General features: G+C 34.2%; 1 protein-coding gene across 1 annotated transcript in view; it reads right to left on the reverse strand.

Annotated features, from left to right (window-relative positions):
• Nucleotides 1-16,770, reverse strand: part of LRP1B (LDL receptor related protein 1B) — a 1,933,320-nt gene that overhangs the window by 393,708 nt on the left and 1,522,842 nt on the right. The window lies entirely within an intron of this gene.

Genomic DNA, 16,770 nt, shown 5'->3' on the forward strand with positions numbered 1-16,770 from the left:
TTGATACAGCCACTATGGAGAACAGTATGGATGTTCCTTAATAAACTAAAAGTAGAACTACCATACGACCCAGCAATCCCACTATTGGGCATATACCCTGAGAAAACCATAATTCAAAAAGAGACATGTACCACAATGTTCATTGCAGCTCTATTTACAATAGCCAGGACATGGAAGCAACCGAAGTGTCCATCAACAGATGAATGGATAAAGAAGATGTGGCACATATATACAATGGAATATTACTCAGGCATAAAAAGAAACGAAACTGAGTTATTTGTAGTCAGGTGGATGGACCTAGAGACTGTCATATAGAGTGAAGTAAGTCAGAAAGAGAAAAAGAAATACCGTATACTAACACATATATATGGAATCTAAAAAAAAAAAAGTGGTCATGAAGAACCTAGGGGCAAGATGGGAATAAAGATGCATGCCTACTAGAGAATGGACTTGAGAATACGAGGAGGGGGAAGGATAAGCCGGGACAAAGTGAGAGAGTGAAATGGATATATATACACTACCAAATGTAAAATAGATAGCTAGTGGGAAGCAGCCGCATAGCACCGGGATATCAGCGCAGTGCTTTGTGACCACCTAGAGGGGTGGGATAGGGAGGGTGGGAGGAAGGGAGATGCAAGAGGGAAGAGATATGGGGACATATGTATATGTATAACTGATTCACTTTGTTATAAAGCAGAAACTAACACACCATTGTAAAGCAATTATACACCAATAAAAAAGAAAAAAAGATGCAGACATAGAGAATGGACTTGAGGACACGGGGAGGGGGAAGGGTAAGCTGTGACAAAGTCAGAGAGTGGCATGGACTTATATATACTACAAAATGTAAAATAGGTATCCAGTGGGAAGCAGCCACATAGCACAGGGAGATTAGCTCAGTGCTTTTGGACCACCTGGAGGGGTGGGATAGGGAGGGTGGGAGGGAGGTGCAAGAGGGAGGACATATGGGGTTATATGTGTATATATAGCTGATTCACTGTGTTATAAAGCAGAAACTAACACACCATTGTAAAGCAATAAATAAATAAATAAAAATTAAAGGAGAAATAAAGACTTACTCCAAGAGTCAAAAAAAAAAAAAAAAAAAAGAGAGAGAGAGAGAATTCATTGATAGTAGACTTTTCCTGAAAAAAATGTTAAAAGAAGTTCTTCTTGGAGAAGAAAAATGATATATGTTAGTAACTCAGATCTATATAAGGAAAGGAAGAGTCAGAAAAGGAATAAATGAAGGTAAAATAAAATCTTTCATTTTAATCTCAATTAAGCTATTAGATAACATTTTTCAAAATATTAAAAATGTGTTGGATGATTATCACATATGCATAACTGAATGAATGACAATAATGTTTTATAGGATGTGAGGGAGGAATTGGTAAAACTCTCTTATAAGGAACTTGCACTACCCATGAAGTAATATAGTGTTATTTTAGAATGGGCTTAATTGGTGTTAAATATATATTGCAAATTATAAGAAAGCCATTAAAGGAAGTATAATTAATATGCTAAGGGAGGAGAAAAATGAAATCAAATAAAATGCTCCATTAAAACCAGAGAAAGCAGAAAACTGAGTGTAACAAATAGAAGACAGTTACAAACATAAATATTAAACAGACTACATCAATAATCACTTTAAATGTGAATGGTTTAAATATACCAATTAAAAGACAAAGATCATCAGAGTGGGTTAAGAAAAAGACCCAACTATCCACTTTAAATACAACGACACAGATTAATTGTAAAGGGATGGAGAAAGATATACCATGCTAATATTAATCAAAAGGAAGCTGAAGTATCTTTATTAATTTCAGACAACACAGACTTTAGAACAAAAAACATTATCAGGGATAAAGAGGGGCATTACATAATGAAAAAGGGATCAATTCTCCAAGAAGACATACCAATGTATATGCAATATAATGACAGAGAATCAAAATACATGAGGCAACACTAAGAGAACTGCAAGGAGAACTACACAAATCCACTATTATAGTTGAGGATTTCAGTTCCTTTCTTTCAGTGTTTGATAGATCAAGCTGGCAGAAAATCAGTAAGGATGCAGTTGACCTGAACAGCCCCCTCAATCAATTTGATCTAATTAATGTTTATAGGATACTTCATTCACCAGCAGCAGAATACACATTCTTCTTAAGCTCACATGGAACATTTATTAAGGTAGACCACAGTCTAGACCATAAAACACACCAACAAATTTAAAAGAATAGAAATCATGCAAAATATGTTGTCAGACCAATTAAACTAGAAATCAATAACAGAAAGATAGTTGGGAAATCCCCCAAGTTTTTGGAGATTGTGCAACACATTACTAAACACATGGGTCAAAGAAGATTCAAGACAAATTTACAAATAGTTGAATGAAACAAAATACAACTTATCAAAATAGTGGGATGCAATAAAATGTGTTTAGAGAGAAATTTATTGCATTAACTGCTTATGTTAGAAAATAAGAAAGATCTAAAATCAATAATCTAAGCTTCCAACTTAGGGATCTAGAGAAAGAAGAAGAACTTAAGTCTGAAGAAAGCAGAAGAGAAGAAATAATACAAATTAGAGCAGAAATCAATGAAATTGAAAACAGGAAAACAACAGAGAAAATCAACACAATCTCTGGAAAAAAATAAAATTGATAAACCTCTAGCAGGTTTACTAAAAAAAACCAGGGAACTAAGACAAATTACTAATATAAAAAATGAGAGAGCAGCCATTACTACTGTTGCTGTGGATATGGAGGAGATAATCGTGAGAACTATGAACAAATGAATATTTGTACCCCAAAATTTGATAACTTGGATGAAATGGAAGCATTTCTTGAAGGACACAAACTACCAAAACTCACACAAGGAAAAATCAGTAACCTAGTAAAGAAATTGAATCAACAATAATTTTCCAAAAAAGAAAGCACCAGACCCAGATATTTTCATTGGTGAATTTTACCAAATATTGAAGAACAAAATGATAGAAATTCTCTACAATCTCTTCCAGAAAATAGAAGCAGGGAGAATACTACTCATAACCTATTCTATGAAGCTAGCATTATTATCCTAATACCAAAATCAGATAAAGCCATTATAAAAAAGGAAAACTGCAGACCAATATTTCTCATGAACACAACTGCAAAATCCTCAAAAAAATATAAGCAAGTCAAATCCAACAATGTATGAAAAGAATTTTACACTACAACAAAGTGGGATTTTTTCCAGCATGCAAGCCTGGTTCAACATTTCAAAATCAATTATTGTAATACACCACATCAACTGATTAATCAATAAAAATCTTGTGATCATATCCATTGATGCAGAAAAAGCACTTGACAAAATCCAACACCCATTCCTGATTTTAAAAACTCTCAGAAAACTAGGAATAGAGAGAGAATTCCTCAGATCAATAAAGAAAAAAACCTCAATAAACCTACAGCTATTATAAATGATTGAATAATTAATAAATAAGGAAAATGAGATAAATATCCCATGTAAAAGAACTAATAATAATTTACATGAATATTCCCTCAAGGAGAGGAAGTATAACTCTTCACTTTTTAGCTGTAGACTGTGCCTATTCCATATAAAGTGTTGATAATGCAAAAAAAAGGGAAAAAGTAATTTTACAGTGGAGAAGACAAAGAGACTTCAGCCAAGTAATCAAGAATAATATGAATAGTCATAAATCATGTTGATAGTATATATGCTTGATATGATGTGATGAAAATGGCATTTTACATCTGTGGTCTTCCTCCCAGTTACCAATAACTCTAGTCTTACCATGAGAAAAAAAAGACATCAGACAAATCCCATTTGAGAGACATTCTACAAAATACCTGACCAGTATTCCTCAAAACCTTCCAGGTCATCAAAACAGGGAAAGTCTGAGAAACTGCCACAGCAAACAGGGGTCTAAAGAGACATGACAACTACATGTAATGTGGTATCCCAAATAGGACACTGCAACTGGAAAAAAAAAAGTACATTATGTAAAAATGAGAGAAAGCTAAATAAACTATGGACTTTAGTTAATAATAATGTATCAGTATGTCTCAATAATGGCTCATTAATTATAACATATATCTCATTACTAGTAGTAGAAACTGGGTATGGGATAAGCGAGAAGTCCCTGTACTACCTTCTCAGTTTTTCAGTAAATCTAAAACTTTCTATTATTGATAAAAAGGTTGCAGGATCAATTTTGAGTTCTAGCTTTCTAATTTTCTATTTTTAAATTATAAACTACTTCACCTTTTGAAGCCTTATGTTTCTCCTTATAAGACAAGTATGATAACAGAAAATATATCTTATAGAGTTACCGTGCAGATTAAGTGCTATGTGAAGCTTTTAGTAGAATGCCTGGAACATGACAAAAATGCAAAAGGAAAATAATTATTACTATAACCAACAAGGAGAATATGTGAGTCATCTAGGTTTTCCTATCAAGGAAGAGAGAAATTTGTGATGAGCTTGGTATAAGAGCAATTCCACTTGTATTGGGCTCAGAGTTAAAAACATTCTTTATTACATTATTATTTTTAGTAGAGGTGTAGTATTCACATTTGTTCATTATCCTCTTTTATTTCAGTGTAAATTATATAAGAATTACAATTATTTTCCTTAGATTTTTGGTTGTAATAACTTTAGAGCTGAGGTACTTGAACTTCATTATAAAGACACTCTCAGGAGCAAATTGTTTCATTGCCTAGAATGGCACACTTGCCCATCAGTAGTCTGTGAGTCTTCTATCCTATATTATATACTCTATTCTGTGACCTTTATTATAATAGATGAAACCTTTGTTGGGTAAACTACTAGTCATGATGAAAAATATGGTGCAAATAAGTAAAGAAAGATGAGTTTCATACTTTTTGTTGTCTGGAACATATACGAATATATATCTAAGAGAGGACAGCTAAGACACCTGATTAGTAATTTAATAAGATTCACTCCTGTATTTGATAATGAATGACCCATTGAGTACCATAAATCTGGCAAATCTTGGTCAGTCTTCTTCATGAATCTACTTTAAGTCATTCTTAGTAATCTACACTATCTTTACAGACTGGCTATTTATTTGAGGGTGTTTTAAACAAAACTGAGATAAATGCAGACCCACTGTCAGAAGCAACAATCTCTGGCAGCCAATATTCTGCAAATAACTGGTACTGAGCTGAGATTATTGCAGCCAATATATTAGATAAAACCAGGAGCTTTGTGAACCACTTTGAAAAATAGTCTTTCACAATCAAGAAATTTCCTCTAGATTCCACCTGCAAAAATCAATATTGATTCTTGTAAAAATCTTCTTGAACACTTATCATGGAAGAATCAATGCCTTTGGCAGATTATGTATATAGCATGGCATACATTATACAGTTAATTCAATAATAAGCATTAATTCCAGGTCAGCAGACATTCATCAGCCAATGCTCTCATGAAAACAACTGTAAAATGCTTTGCATAAAGCATGGCCAAAATAATGTGAGGATCACTGTTGGAAATAAAAATATGATTTCTGTCATTCCTTTATAGATAGAAAATGTGTTTGTGCATTTAATTACTCATTATAGATGTATTAGTATTTTCTGTCATCAACTCATGTTGTAAGTAATAAAGTCACAATATAAATTCAAATGCCTGTTCCTTAGGAGCTGCGAGATATATATCTATATATCCATATCTATGTCTCTCATTTTATTTATATATAAAACATATAAACATATATATAAAAAGATATATAAATGCTTTTGTACATAAAATTCTCTAAAGAAAGTAAAGGTAACTGGAAATAGCATAAAATATGTATTCAATTATAAATAATTGCTATACTAAAACAAATAATATTTTACATTATTTTTCTAATAAGATTTAAGAAGCTAAAGTTACTTGAAGTCTGGGCAATAAATGCATTAGCCACAGACACAGCCTACTTCTCTTCAATATCCTGGAGGAAAAGCATTTTATTAATTTGGTGGGAAATACATAATATGGCTGTGAGATTCCTTGCTGAAGTCTAAAGCCACTTGGTTGAGAAGATGGTCCAAGGAATGAACAGAACCAGAAATCTTGTGGAAACATAAGAACTCAACTTTGGATCTGGCTCACAAACAGCATATTTTATTAGTGGATTTGGATAAAAAAGGGAAATGCTATATCATGTTTCTCAGAAACAACTACAAAGTTACAGAATTCCTACACAATTTAGTGATACAAAGAGGATATGAGACTGACTAGAGATCATTCCAGGGGCAGAATTTTAGGAAATTAATTTTGTAGCAAATGGCACCAAGGTCCCAGCAACAGATACAAAGGAATGATGCTCTGGACAGAAAGCAGGGAACAAATTGCTATTAATCAGAGGATGGATGAGAGTCCCAGCCTGAGATCAGATCTTTAACTCCATGGTTTATCTTCCACTGCTCATGCCTCAGTCAACATAAATTGTAATTTCAATAACTTCAAGTCTCCTTTCAATGGCCCATATCAAGATGAGGCCTTGGGGAGTATGTAACTTCTGATTCTGTGCTTGAATGTGCTTAGAGATATTTCTTCAAACCTATCTGATATGCATTTCCATACATTAGAAGATGATGTATGCTGTTAAACAATCCAAACAGTTATCTTTGGCCCCAAAGGATTTCTGCTTCTGCATAAAGGTTATTTTAGCGTTCAAATTCTTTCCGCAATTTGTTGTCTGTCATTTTAGTTTTTCTGATCAATGGAAAGTTAGTCTGGCTCTAGCACCAGATGCCACTGCTATAGACCTTCCTGGGCATCAGCACCTGCTGCAGCCTCTTAGAGAAGATGGGACTGGTTTTGCTGCCCCTCCTTCACCTTTGAGCTGCTGTTGCATGGCCCAGTAGGTATTTCACTAAAAGCTTAAGTTTCAGCAACACTTTTTTTACACTGGGACCCTCTAAAAATCCAATTAAAAAATAGATAAATCTAAGATCCAGTAAAATTTGACCCTACTGAAAATGTGGGTTAGAAAAGTCTTCCAACACTAACTTTCTAAAATTAATTCTCATTTGTGTATGATCAAAGCATTAGCATTTGGCATTACTTTTCTAGACAAGAAGTCATAAACATAGCCAAAGACACCTGCATCATATAAAGTGATGTAGTTTGCCACACATTGTAATGGTAATATCTCAGAGCTAGTAGAGTATCTTCCTGATGCTCAATGACAGTAAGTTGTGTTTTATTTTTCTGTCATTTTGTTTGTAATTTTATTTTGTACCATATTCTAACATAGATAAAACACAACTCTGTCTTAAGATGAGGAATGATATGTGTTAAGAATCATTTTAATCCTCTATAAAGCAGCAGCCCCCAGTCTTTTTGGCACCAGGGACCCATTTCGTGGAAGACAATTTTTCCACGGGTGGGGAGGGATGGTTCAGGCAGTAATGTGACCGATGTGGAGCGATGGGGAGCGGCAGATGAAGCTTCACTTGCTTGCGCACTGCTCACTTCCTGCTGTGCGTCCCAGTTCCTAACAGGCTGCAGACCGGTACCGGTTCCCGGCCCAGGGGTTGGGGACCACACTACAAAGCACTGTGATATGCCTAGTGGTCATAAGCATGGACTAGCATTTCTGGAGGGGCGTGTTCTAATTCACTTTATTGTCACAACTACTGTATGAGTAGGTGAAATTCTTATCACCAATTTAAGGATGAGACGGGTCAGGCAATTCAATGGTGAGGCTGCGATTTAAACCCCATGAGTGATGATTTAGTGGGTGGTATCTGCAGTGGAGAATGGCACACGGTAAAGTATGAAAAGATTAAAAACTCTCTGAGGATGGAAAATGTTACATTTCTAGCACCAAGCACCATATTTCAAAGTAGCTGATGTCTGATAATTTTTTCCTAAATAAAAATATATTTGATTAAATGAATGGAAGTAACTGATTGCCTGCCACACTGGCTATAGTGTGACATAGTGGTATCTTCTCAGTTTTAATTGGCCACTGGGCTTGAGAAGTGACTCAACTGGTGTACTCTATAAGGCATGTGTAAATGATCAGAACCTAAGTATTTTCCCCATTAAGAAAAAAAAAATGACATGGAGTATCTCCTGACCATTCCTTCTTGTTGTCCATTGGAGAAAATATTATGCATTGCAACTTTAGTGATTATTAATTTAAAAACTAATCATTCCTGATCTTGCATTTTTTTTGGTCATTGTGGAAACTCTTGAGACACTGCAGGATCCTAAGGCATTTTGTCCCAGACCTTAGGCTGTAATACAAATCCGAGGCTCACCTTGCATGAATAGTCGTGCTGGTTCATTTAAATGGCACTGACAGCTCATGAGCTTCATACTGAGAGGCCAATTTGAAATAACATGTTTTCTTGTTTCAGTATCTGAACATTGCTTACTGCATTCTAAAATTTATGCCGGGTGATACCCCGAGCTATGATAGTTTTAAAAGTTTTCCTTTTCTACTTTACTTTCTCTGAGTATCTTTTCCATGAGAGAAGCAGAGTAATCCTTCTAAAACAAGGTTAGATTATTTCACACTTCTGTCCCAAACCCCATAAAACATAGCTTCCAGTTTTACTTATAATAAGTATGAAGTCCTTACTGGGGTGGTAAGACCCAAGATGGTCTGGTCCCAGTCACCATTCTGACCTAATCAACTTCCGTTTTCTTCTTGCTGACTCTTTCCAGCCACATGGGACTTCTTGCTTTTTCCTGATTCATCAAACAGGCTTCCAGCTCAGGGCCTTTGCATTTGTTGTCCCTCTTGCTGGGACATTCATTTTTCAGCTCTCCTCATACCTTAGAGTTTTCTGCTTGAATACTGCATTCTTAAAAAATACTTCGCTGACCACCCTGTTAGGTCCTGTTAACACTATTTGATGAATATATTTGTCAGTTTATTATCTCAGTCCCACACTATAATATGAGCTCCAAAAAAGTAGGGAGTTATCCATTGCTTTATCACTAGGTCCCATAAGAGAGAGAGCCTGATACATTATAGGTATTTAATATTTGTTAAATGAATAAATAAAATAATGAATTGATCTTAAAACAACACAAAAAACTAAAAACTCTTCTGCACATTTTCTAAAACACTATCTTTTATTTCTGCTGACCATGAAATATCAGCCACATGTTATGGATAGAACTTGTGTTCGATGCTACTCTTTTTGTTAACATAATATATAGCCATGTGCCCTCACTTACCAAGGGCATTTTAATGTCAAATGTGAACCATTCAAGAGTCTTCACAGTAAAACTCCACAGAAAAGACAAAATATAATTCATCTTCTATGCTATCCACAAAATTGCAGTGCTCAAATGGATATTAAAGCTATGTAATCTAAGTAGCAAAGACTTTTGCAGACGGCTGTTCTTTTTATGAAATTTAAATCTTGGAACAATGGTTGATAGGGTAGAGGGAAATTAGCCTTCCCAAGATTTCACAAGTTCATCAAAAGCTTTATTCTTTAATAAGCAATGGCAATGAATAAGAGTTCTTATTGTGGCAAAAGTCTAAATGGACAGATTTTTAATATAAAAAATTTTACTTTTAAGTGTCTCTGTGTGATTCCCTTTAAAATGGCATAGAACCCCTTCAACATCTGGATGCCAAGGAATGAGCTTACTGGAATAAAGCTTTCTAAGATTTTCCCAAATAGTCATTAAGTTCAATTCACCTCTATGATAACTATCACAGCTGGACCTGATGACTTTATGGTGACTTTATCTATCTGTCTCTCAGAGTACTTTAGGGATCCTGAAAAAAATGTTCTTAAAATCCTATACCTGGCTTCGCTGTTGGCCAGTGGTTAAGAATCCACCTGCCAACACAGGGGACATGGGTTCGAGCCCTGGTCTGGGAAGATCCCACATGCCACGGAGCAACTAAGCCTGTGTGCCACAACTACTGGCCTGTGCTCCAGAGCCCATGTGCCACAACTACTGAGCCCATGCACCACAACTACTGAAGCCCGCACACCTATAGCCTGTGCTCTGCAACAAAAGAAGCCACTGCAATGAGAAGCCCGGGCACCACAAGGAAGAGTAGCCCCCACCCGCCACAACTAGAGAACGCCTGCGCGCAACAATGAAGACCCAAAGCAACCAAAAATAAATAAATTAAAAAAAAAATCCTATACCATGTCCTCTGTTTACTAGACTGTAAGTTTTGTGAGGGTAGAGACCTTCAGTGTCCTGCTCTGCATTGAATCTCCGGTGCCCCTAAGTAGCAAAGTTATGCATAAAATACTACTGTCTTTACTTCCTGATAAGTGACCTTTCTTTAATTTGTCAAAGACATATATAAGGCTACAAAAGAAATGAAGTTTTGATTAAGTAAATACAATGAGAAAAGCAGTTCAGTTTTTACTTAAAAAATAGGCTTTGAGGCTTACATTAGAAATAATATTTCTAAAAGCCAAACCTAAAAAATCAGATAAACTGGGTTTATTTGAAGAAAAAATGTGTTCAAGATCCAGAACAAATAATGTAGCAAATTAAGTTGATGTCAGAGCAATAGATTTGTTAGAGAATTAAAGATGAAATAGATGAGCCAAACTCCCTAGATAATCTGATAAGTGTTGTTGATTTTGGCAAAGGTGAGTGACATAGACCTCCATAGAAGTTTCTGAGGCTGAAGATGAGATCAATCATTTGGATGGACCAGGGAGTCAGCATTGAGAATAGCCTCCACTCACCTCCTTTGCCATTTTTCGCCAGTGTCAAAGAGCTATTTGAAAGCAAGGATAATGCCTGCAAGCCTTGCCTTGCCATTCAAGTGAGAATCCCATAGTCTGTACAGAGAAGCTGCCTCATCTGTTCAACTCATCTTACTGATTGGTGCCCACACATCACCCAGAAGAAGTAGAGTGTATGCCCTGAAATTTTGGTAAGCCCTATCTGAACTGCCTACATGGGCATCTAACTTCAATGTCCTAAGACATTTTTAAGTCCCACAGTAAAGAAATATATAGAGTCCTAGGTGATCACTTGGATTATGATAATGTGGAAAAGAAACCTGAATCATCTGTACCTGGTGAGACCAGAGAGTGATAAAATCCACCCCCAGTATATCTCACATGGTGAAGGCACTAAAAATATTTTCCAATATTCAGGGCATATCTTCTTTTTGTGACATTTAACTCATATTCATACATAAATGTTGTTCTGGACTATCTATCAATCTATCTGAAATAACTTTTTTTTTTTTTACTTTGTATTCCATCTTGCTGTATAGATATTCTAAGGTGGTTGTGAGCGCTTGTGAGTATTTTATGTGACTAAATATGCATATGTATAGTTTTATTTACCTCAGTTTACCAGGAAGGATAAACACAATTTTCATATTTAATTAAAGCCTATAACACAGACAGATTTTACAATTCTGAATATAAAATAAGTAAAACTGTACTCTTTCTTCCCAAATAGGGGAAAATGTATATATATCCAAGATGGCCTACCTTTCCTTAATACTGGCATTATAATTAGGTAATATCCCAAACTTTTTCCTCTCCAAACATTTTCTTTTTAATAGTTGGTGCTATTAAGAAGGTAGCTATACCAGAAACTTTGCTCTCTGGCTATACTTCATTGTTCATATCATTAATAAAAAGGATGTATTGACTACCTTCTCTTAACAAGGTGCAGGAAAAGACATGGAAGAAATCCTGTTTTGAAAGACAGAATAAACATATTGTATAAAACTTTTTATTTTTGTAATATATAATGCTTAAATGACAAAGAAAAATGTAATCTGATTATTGGCAGTTACTACATTAATTATACAACTGCCATTAAAATATGAATTTAAAAAATATAATGGTAGGCTAATGTGAACAAAAGTAACCTAGTGAGGCCTTAGAAATCCTCCTGCTTGGTTAAAATGAAAAACAAAACAATTTGCTTCTATTTTGTGTAAAATGTGGTCATCCCAGGGTTCCATCTTCTCACAAAGAAATTCATCAAAATTACACAGTTTTGTTACCTACTTATTAAACCTGAATATACAGGATCACCATTTCAATGTGCAATTTTCATAGATATTGAGCTTTTTAGGATATAACATATAGTGTGTTCCATTTGTCTAACCTAGTAAACTCAAAGGGTATAAATCATATTTACTCAATGGTTTTATCTTATATGTCAGAGAAAATAGGGTGGAAAGGTAGGAGGTGTGATGTGGGAAAGGTATGTTGAAATAATGTTGAGCAGTCTGTAGACATTTTTCAAACAGCTTACATTCAGTAGAGCATGCTGGATCTTGGACTTCTCAGCAACTTTCTCTCAGTTCTTCTAGTAATATTCATAAACTCATTTTGCAGCTTTGCTTTTTTTCTCCCTGCATGCTGATTCCCCAGCTGTTTAATTTTTTGCTATTACTTATTTCAAAAGCATCTCAGCTTTAAAACACAGCAATAGTAACAGAACAAAGTGCCAGGGCACTAGCATCACACTTGGCCAATAACTTACATTCCTGTAAGAAGATATTGATTATATATGAATGTGTAAGAAACCTGTCATTTTTACTCATCTCTTCTTCTATTGGGCAGATATAGTTATTACTATAAAATTGTTTTTAAAAAGCCACTATTATGCCTTTGTGGGTTTTGTTTATTATTTTCAAAGGACACATAATAACATCAGTGATTTCATGCACTGTGCAAGCTGTGTACATCATCTGGTACATGACCCTATGTTTTTTGCCACAATGAAATGGGTATTTTAGTGTTTACAGAGATTCTAAAGCAGCCACTCAGTATAAGTATTCTTTGTTTGTCTTACTGTTATTTTTTTTTCTAAGTATGTAAATTATCTGGTTAAAAGAAAAGCTTTCTGAAATATTAGTGAACTGTTTCCTGTCTAAGGTGATAAATACAAAATCTTCCCCATAATTGCCTCTTGGATTTCTACTATTTCTTCACATTTCTTTATAACAAAAATGTTATTTGGTATTATGACCCCCTCCATTGACCCCCCTCTCTATTTTCCCTATGAGTCAAATCCTGAATTCATTTCTAACCAGACAGACACCATAGAGAACCATTTTCAATATGCTTTTGTTAGCATCCTAGAAATCTTTAATCGTCCATACTTCTATTGTCTATTCATTTGTCTGTGTTTAATCATAGAACCAGGTTATTGGATCCAGCAGGATTGAATAATATGGGAAAAATCACATACTCATATGCATTGGCCCCCTACAAATCCATACACTGATTTAAAATTGTGGATAAGCTGAGACATGAAGAAGACTTGCTTTCCCGTTCCAGTTTTACAACTGGATCATGAGATCTATGACTTGATTCAGAACTTAGTTACTAACCTGCAAAACTGGGAATAATATCCGTCTTCTAGAAAAGCTGTGAACATTTTAATTGAAATAACATATGTGATGGAGGCATAAATTCATTTCTCTCATCTCAGATTCACTCTAGGAAACACATGTTTTGAATTGAAAGCTATAGAAAACCAATCTTTCAATTTCTTAAACTTTTAATCTCTCAATCAGTTGAAATCATATGTCCACAGAAAAACTTGCACACAAATGTCCACAACAGCATCATTCATAACAGTGAAAAAGTAAAAATAACCCAACTATCTATCAATCGATCAAATCAAAATGTGGTATGTATATATAATGCCATATTATTTGGCAATATAAAGACATGGTTGCAACATGAAGGGAATATGGAGGGAATACACAACATGGAAGGAATAAAAAAAAATGTTAAGTAAAAGAAGCCAGTCACAAAAGACCATGTATTGTATGAGTCCATTTCTATGAAATATTGGTAACAGCTTAATCTATGTACATTAAATGTAGATTCGTGGTTGTCTATGTCTGGGTAAGCTGGGGGAATAGGGAGTGGCTGCAAATGGGTAAGGGGTATCTTTTTGAGGTGATGAAATGTTCTAAAATTGAAAATGGTGATGGTTGTACAAGTCGGTAAATAATACTAAAAACTACTGAGCTGTAGACTTTAAAAGGATGAATTTTATGATGTGTGAAATATATCTCAATAAAGCTGTTATTTTAAAAACTTGGCACAAATAGCAGAAGTCCGGCAGTAGATATCTATGAGAGAACAAGAGGAACAAAGCATTAAAATGATAGATAGACAAAAGGTGGTAGCTGAAATTATTTGTTTGCGAGCAGTAGTGAAATAATTTTTTTTTCCAGAAAAAATAGGCACGGATGAAGGGTATGTATGTTTTGCGGAAAGAGGTTGGTGGTACATTATAGGGCTGTAGCTACAGGACTGATGATGTGGAAGAGCAAGAAAACACTGCCTATTACACTCTTTAATATGTTTAATATGGATAAAGGATTATGTGTATACGGATGCATTTGGTAAAGTGCTATGCTCACTTTAAAAGGTATTATTGTTCTCTTAGCCATAGTCAGGAAATTTTTAATTGTCTCCAGCTGAATTCTTCTTACATCTGTGGTAGTAGCTGTTCCTTCTCTACTTTCCTCAAGTATTCAAATAGAACCCCAGTGTTTTACTTTATAACAGAGAAAAATGAGCAGGATGCTTACATCTAGCCATTCTGACACGATGATAGTTTGATTGAATCAGCAGGAAAAAATTAGACACGTTAAAAATAAGCAACACAAAATAAAAGTGATAATTGCTGAAACCATAATCAATAAACCCTACAATAAATTAAAAATTTACTTAAGAATTAAATCTTTTTAAATAACGCTGAATATTATAAATATTGACCCTCAAAAATTAGATGTCAGAGATATAATCAGCACAAAATGAAATGGGCATTGATGAAAACTATATACAGTAAAATTTAAATTTGACAAAAAATTAAGACTATGATAAAATTAAGATCTGCAATTTGTGACGTTGGAAAATTGATCTTGTTAGAATTAATGGCTACACATGAAAATGCACATTGTCACTATCTGTAATCTATATGATATATATGATTGGACAGGATCTAAAAAATCTACTTAAAGAGTGAAATTTTCATTATATAATTTACATGAAAATTAATAAATACCAATAAAAATAATTCATTAAAAATTGTAAAGCATGAAAAAGAATTGTGAACATTTTAAGAGCACTTGATAGAAAATTGATCAAGGAACTTTTTGAAAAATTTACATCTGTCAAATTGTTTATACACATAAATATAGAGCCAAAATATCTGAGAAGTTAAAAATGTGTCAAAATGGCAGAGTGAAAAAAAAATATCTGTTACTTTATATAGAAAACGTATGGGATAATGGTCAAAAGCTCAAATTCTTTTTTAAAAAATTTTATTGACATATAGTTGTTTTACAATATTGTGAAAGCTCAAATTCTGATGTCAAATAATCCCGAGTCTAAATCTTTGCTCTACCAAACATGTGACCTTAAGTAATTACTTAGCCCTTCCAATCCTCAGTTTTCTCAGCTGCACTATGGCAGTAATACATTATTTATCCCATACTGTAGTTATGGATATTAAATGACATACTTGAAATAAAGTGCACAGTGTAGTGTCTGGTATATAATGAGCTTCCTACTTTGGCTAAATAGACAGTTACCATTAGACATAATGTTTATTAACTTCCTGTCTTTCCACTTTAAATTTTTTAATATATTCAATCTCCCTCTCTTCCACCTTCTCTGAGTAAGAAATTTCTCTCTTTCTTTCCACATTAACCCTTTTCCAGTACCTTGATTTCAAACTTCCTTACTTTTTTTAGGACATTGTTCAATCATTTGGCCCAATTTCTAAAACCAGAGAAATTTGCTATTCATTTTCTTATTCACACTATAGTTCCTGTAATATGCAGGAATATAGTTTCTTATTATATGCTATTATAATTATATAATTTTTTGAGTTTGAGTAGACTTACAATCTGTCATAAAGAGTCTGCTACATAATAATACCCAGTTTCTTTATATGGTGTTCAAAGATCCGTTTTTGTAATTCCATCCTCCCAAACAGACCAATAGAGAAAACAACTATTCCTAAATGTTCCTAAATGTCAACTCTTTGGAGTTTGATGATAGCTCTCATGCATTAGTTAAGTGTTTTCTTTCCCAGGATAAATGTTGCCAGTTCTTACAGAACACAATTTTAAGATAACCCTGGTAATTATCTGGAAGTACTTGGGTCTGTGAATATCCTTTAAAAATGTATCAGATAGATCTGACCACCACAGGTTTGAGCGCTGGGTACAGAAGTTATATTTTGAGTTCCTACTATTGCTTAGCAATGTGTTACTCTCAGTAGAACATCTTATAGTATGTAGTACTAATTTAGTGGATGAGGAAACTGAGTCAGAGTTCCTTTAACTTCTCTAACTTCTCTAAGATCACACAAATGGCCAGATTCAAAGTCAGATCTGTCCAATGCCAAAGTCCATGTACTTTTTTATACCCAACTGCCTCCTCTATTCTAGGCCCTTTTCCTCTATAAATGCAATCTGTACATAGCATTAGTATTTTTTAATGTTAACAAAACTTAAATTCTTATTTTTAATGTTGAAACAAAAAGCAACTATTTCTCTTTTATGATTTACTTTCCTTAATGTAGATTTCTATATTGTTTATTTTTTGAAATCCAATTACAGCTTTTGGCATCATTCCTGGATAGATATACACATAAATGTAAATGTTTGTGTTTGAGCACACACATACATGTACAGTGTATATGTATAGATGTGTGTGGAAGACGTGTGTATATATGTTTGGTTCTGAGGTATACACACATATCCCCACGTATGTACATTCCTGTATATACAAAACAAATA

The sequence above is a fragment of the Physeter macrocephalus genome, chromosome 2, assembly GCF_002837175.3.
Source record: "Physeter macrocephalus isolate SW-GA chromosome 2, ASM283717v5, whole genome shotgun sequence".
In the NCBI taxonomy this organism is placed as follows: domain Eukaryota; kingdom Metazoa; phylum Chordata; class Mammalia; order Artiodactyla; family Physeteridae; genus Physeter; species Physeter macrocephalus.